The following is a 6,000-nucleotide window of genomic DNA, read 5'->3' on the forward strand; positions in this document are numbered from 1 at the left end:
TAGTCTTCAGATTTCATCGTACCTTGCACACTTTCAAGACACCCTGTGCCAGATGCAGCAAAGCAGCCCCAAAACATTACTGAGCCTCCTCCATGTTTCACCGAAGGGACAGTGTTCTTTTCTTCGTATGCTTGGTTTTTGAGTCTATGAACATAGAGTTGATGTGCCTTACCAAAAAGCTCCAGTTTGGTCTCATCTGTCCAAAGGACATTCTCCCAGAAGCTTTGTGGCTTGTCAACATGCATTTTTGCAAATTCCAGTCTCGCTTTTTTATGAGGTTTTTTTCAGCAGTGGTGTCCTCCTTGGTCGTCTCCCATGAAGTCCACTTTGGCTCAAACAACGACGAATGGTGCGATCTGACACTGATGTACCTTGGCCTTGGAGTTCACCTTTAATTTCTTTGGAGGTTGCTATGGGCTCTTTGGATACAATTCCAACGATCCGTCTCTTCAATTTGTCATCAATTTTCCTCTTGCGGCCACGTCCAGGGAGGTTGGCTACTGTCCCGTGGGTCTTGAACTTCTGAATAATATGAGCCACTGTTGTCACAGGAACTTCAAGCTGTTTAGAGATGGTCTTATAGCCTTTACCTTTAAGATGTTTGTCTATCATTTTTTTTCGGATGTCCTGGGACAATTCTCTCCTTCGCTTTCTGTTGTCCATGTTCAGTGTGGTACACACCTTTTCACCAAACAGCAGGGTGACTACTTGTCTCCCTTTAAATAGGCAGACTGACTGATTATGAGTTTGGAAACACCTGTGATGTCAATTAAATGACACACCTGAGTTAATCATGTCACTCTGGTCAAATAGTTTTCAATCTTTTATAGAGGTACCATCATTTTTGTCCAGGCCTGTTTCATTAGTTTGTTTTTTTAAATAATTATGTTAATCAACAATTCAAAAGTAATGGCTGTTTTTGATTATTTAATTTTCAATAAATTTTTATTTATTGTTACTTTTGTGAGTTTCAAGTGATTTCAGTGAGAATTGTGGGTTTTTCCTTCTTTAACTGAGGGGTACCAACAATTTTGTCCACGTGTGTATATGCAACAGTCAAACTAAAACTGTCTATATTACAGTATGTTAGTGATTTAAGATATATTTATGCAAAATACCATAATAATAATGATTATTGATAACACTTGTCAAAGAAAGGATGGTCTCATGTTGAGGGGCATAAAGATGTAAATTTAGGACAGGTCCAGGACATATACCCATGTGCTGAAGAAAGTATTTTACTGATACCGCTTAACAACTGGAGGGAATCTCTCGTGGCTATGAAAAAGCTATTTATGCTGCTGGAAAATACAGAACAATCCTAAAAAAACACCATAAAAAAACATAAAAGGGTAACCTCACATGTTGTGCCAGAGACCCGTGCCAGAGACCTGTCTCTTGACCAAACTGCACGTGTTAGCTGTATACAGAGTAACCCATTTTGTTGAATATCATATGTGTGTGTGTTTAATCATTTCCACACACTTTTTCATGCCTATTTTACCACTCATGAGGCTTGTGATTTTATTTTTATTATATTACTAGATGTGTTACTATTGATTTACACATTGCATTATTGTGCTCATTTGAGTTGTGCTAATCTGAAGAAGTAAGAGGGTCTTGAGCATCGTTCCCACGGTGTGACTGGAATGAATAAAAGGTGCATAGACCAGATTAGATAAAAGGATGTACAGGCTTACACACACTAGCACAAAAAAAAAAAAAATCATTCAACAGCGACGTGAGTGGTGGCTTGGGAGGATGCTCATGATCCTACATGATAACGTGGGTGTGCTTTTGGGTCATTATTTGTGTTGCATAATCATTTTACTACCAGTCTGTTTGAATATTTTTTGACTTATTACTTGTATTGCATGCTCATTTAATCATCACACAGTTTATTATTGATATTGTGTCACTTTTGTTGAAGTAAGATGTCACAGAGACTGTCTCTATCACCTGGTGGGGGTTGTACCCTCCCTGAAAGGTCAGATTATGTGGGGAGGGAGGTTTCCCCTGCCATGTCGTGGGGACAGTTAGGAGCCAGACAAGGACGAACACTGAGTCTTCTGGATGGGGTAGTCCCGGGGAGACTCTGACAGTGTCAGCTGGCTGCCTTTGCAGCCAGGGCATTTGTCAACAAGTGATCCTCATTGTCAGGGGGTAGGTATTAATGGATGGACATGATGTGAGTTCTTTCGGTGTATTCTATATTTTTGCTTATCATATCCAGTAATCAAGTGTACTGATGGTAAAATATTTTAATCAAGACCAGGTATTTTGAAGGTTTGTATTCCTTTCCAGGACCAAAGGGGGGAATGTTGTATCAAATAAAGCCTACAGGTATAAGGTTAGAAGTGACAAGACCAAGCATAAGGCCATGCACACATGAGAGAGCAGAGCAGAGAGCAGACTGCGTTGTGTGTGTGTGCATGGGCAGTCAGGTGGCCATAAATAAGATGAATGTCTAAAGCTTAAGTGTTTTGTTTTTGATGTTTGTAAACTTCCTTGTTGTGGAATGTCCGCTGATAAGAGGTAAGTAATGAGATGCCCTGGTGTTGTCTTTGATGTGACTAATGAGATGCCCTGGCGTTGTCTTTGATGTACCTTTAATGAGGTAATTAAAGGGTGATGATTGGTTGGGCATTAAGCCAGGATGAGAGGGTTATCTCGTCCTGGTGGCAATGCCCGGCAATCATTAATTTTTTTGGAAAACACCCAGCATTTAGACAAAATTAGTGGAGGAATAAATAATATAATGGTGTAGGTGTCAGGGCTCCCTCCTCACCCCCCACCCCACCTGGCTCCCATTACCTTTTTCCCTTCTGTCTCTTCCTCTTTCTCCTCCCTCCCTCACTCTCTTGCTCCTCTCTCCTCTTCTCTCTCCCCTCTCTCCTTCCTCCTCTCTCCTTCTCTCTACTGCACCCTCTCTCTCTCCTCTCCGCTGAGTCAGATGGAGCTCAGCCTCACGGCTGGCTCCATCAGTGTTGTCTCCCCAGATTCCAGGCAGCTGGAACTCATTCCAGTGATTACACCCAAGGCAATAAGGAGACCGGTTTCTACACCCACAACTCGTCAGATCGTAAACTCCTGCCACGCAGTTAGTTTCCCTTTCGCCGCTTCAGTTTATTCAATACCAGTCCTGTTTCTAACCCTGCCTGTCCTCCTTTCCTCGCAGATCGACCCAGCTGCCTAGAACCTCTCCTGTCTTGTCCTCCCCTCTGGACTCCCTCCTCGTCTTCTCCTCCTGGACCTCTGGACCCCCTCCGCAGCCTCACCACCCAAGACCTTCTGTGTCTGGCTCTCCCCTGGCTCCCCTGCTCCCCGCCTAGCCCTAATCCGGTCCTGCCCTCATCCAGTTTAGTTCTTCCCAGTCCAACCCCAGTTCAGTCCTAGTCCAGTCTAGCTATTGTCCGGTCCAGACCAAATCCAGTCCAGATTTTTTCCAGTCCAGTTCATTCCAGCTCCAGTCCAGTTCGATCTTTAGGCTAGTTTCAGCTCAAGTCCTGTTCCGGCCCAGACCAGTCTTAGTCCCGTCCTAGTCCAGTCCAGTTCAAGTCTTAGTCCAGTCCTGCCATTGTTCTGTCCAGCTATAGTCCAGTCTTGCTCGAGTCCTTTCCAGCTCCAATCCAGTTCTATCTTTAGTGTAGTTTCAGCTCAAGTCCTGTTCCGGCCCCAGTCCAGTCCAGCTATAGTCTAGTCCAGTTCCAATCCAATCCCGTTCAAGTTCAGTCCTGCTCCAGTTCAGTCCAGTCCGGTCCCGCCATAGTCCAGTCCAGCTCTGTCCTAATTCAGTCTCGTTAGTCCAGTTCCAGACGAGTCCAGGTTCCCCTCTCCTTAATTCCCCTACTCCTCCTTCGTCCCTCCAAGTCTTTCCAAATCCCTTTAGCCCCTCTGAGTCCCTCCAGTCTTTCGAGTCCCCCAGTCCTTCTAAGTCTCCCAGTCCCTCCTATCCTTCTGTCCCTCTCGGACCTGCTCTGTCCTACTCTGTCCCTCTCTGTCCCGCTCCGTCCTTCTCTGTCCCGCTCTGTCCCTCTTTGTCCCTCTTTGTCCCTCTCTAGTCCCTCTGAGTCCCCTTTAATTCCTCTGGTCCCTCTAGTCCCTCTGGTCCTTCTAAGTCCTCCCGAGTTCCTCTAATCCTTCCGAGTCCCTCCAGTCCCTTTGTGTCCCTCCAGTCCTTTGAGTCCTGCCAGTTCCCCTGAGTCCCTCTGCGTGTCCCTGTCAGCTCCTTGGTCGCCCCTTCAGTTCCCACCCTGACTGGGTCCATGGGGCGCCAGGAGGCCCCCGTTGAGGGGGTGGGGGTGGGGTGGGGGGGTACTGTCAGGGCTCCCTCCTCACCCCCCACCCCACCTGGCTCCCATTACCTTTTCCCTTCTGTCTCTTCCTCTTTCTCCTCCCTCCCTCACTCTCTTGCTCCTCTCTCCTCTTCTCTCTCCCCTCTCTCCTTCCTCCTTTCTCCTCTCTGTTGCTCTCTCTCTCTCTCCTCTCCACTGTGTCAGGTAGAGCTCATCCTCATAGCTGGCTCCACTTGACAATCAGTGTTGTCTCCCCAGATTCCAGGCAGCTGGAACTCATTCCAGTGATTACACCCATGGCAATAAGAAGACCGGTTTCTGCACCCACAACTCGCCAGATCGTAAACTCCAGCCACGCAGTTAGTTTCCCTCTCGCCGCTTCAGTTTATTCAATACCAGTCCTGTTTCTAACCCTGCCTGTCCTCTTTCCTCGCAGATCGACCCAGCTGCACGGATCCTCTCCTGTCCTGTCCTCCCTCTCGTGCTCCTCTCTGGACTCCCTCCTCATCTTCCCCGCAGCCTCACCACCCAGGACCTTCTGTGTCTGGCTCTCCCCTGGCTCCGCCTGCCTGTCGCCGTGAGCTCTCACGCTCTCCTGGTCACCTCGCTCCGCTACGTCCAGACCAGTCACGGTCCACAGATCCCTGGCTCCCCGCTCCGTCCCTGGGCTCTTCCCCTCCACCTCACCCTGAACTTCTCTCTGACTCCACACCCCTCCACATCCTCCCCATCTTCCCTCAATAAACCGGCGTTCCATCCTGCCTCAGCCTCAGTGGTGTGTTCTTTGCTCGGGTTCGTCAGTGAGAAACCGTGACAGTAGGTATATGAGACCTGTCATAAAAGAAGGATGACCCTGGGGCGGGGGGAACTCCAAACTCTAGGGCGTCTACAGTATAAAAGCAGCACACCACAGGGGATCGTCAGACATGCCCCATGGGTATCTCTCAGAGTGTTTGGACCTGTGCTGCATGGAATAAACACTTTATTTTTTGAATCTGAAGATTGCTCCAAGACTCTTCTCTGTTTTTCATTGGTGAGACTGCTGCAACTATTATTTTTAACTGTGTATATTTTTCACTGATTTGGAACCTAAAACTGAGACAGAAGACTTAATCTGTGAAGACAATGTATACACTACATAGCGTTGTGGTGACACTCCCTGTTTTGGTCTGGAAGACCGTTGCATTACTTCTTCTTGGGCACCTGCAGGCATATCAGGGGCAGAAACACAATAAACTAGGGGCAATTCAACAAGTCTCTCCATGTTACCCAAAAAGAAGCGCCATCTCAACATGGCCGATGTCTTTTCTGCTCTGGCATGTGCTGCAGCCTTGTAATGTTACCTCCACACCTCTTGCTACTTGGGACCTCTTCATGGCCTGAATATCAGGATAAGCCTGTTCAACCGCCCAGTTGTCACTCTGTACTGGGAAGTCTTCCTCCTGCTCCACTGCGGCTGGCATAACCATGCCTGCAGTGCTGGTTGACGGCTGTTCTGTTGAGGAACAAGTTACAGGGAATCAAACAAGGGCATCTGCATTGGTGTTCTCACCCGGCATGGAACCTGCCTCAAAGTTGAATGGTGCTACTGGGCTACCCAGCATCTCTCTCTGCACCCAACTTGGCAGACTCCGGCCATTCGTGCCGCCATCCATCCCCTTCCAGGGGCAGAGCCTCCTTAGTCAATGAGCCAGATAAGTTGGTC

This window comes from Acanthochromis polyacanthus, chromosome 17 (genome assembly GCF_021347895.1).
Source record: "Acanthochromis polyacanthus isolate Apoly-LR-REF ecotype Palm Island chromosome 17, KAUST_Apoly_ChrSc, whole genome shotgun sequence".
Lineage (NCBI taxonomy): Eukaryota > Metazoa > Chordata > Actinopteri > Pomacentridae > Acanthochromis > Acanthochromis polyacanthus.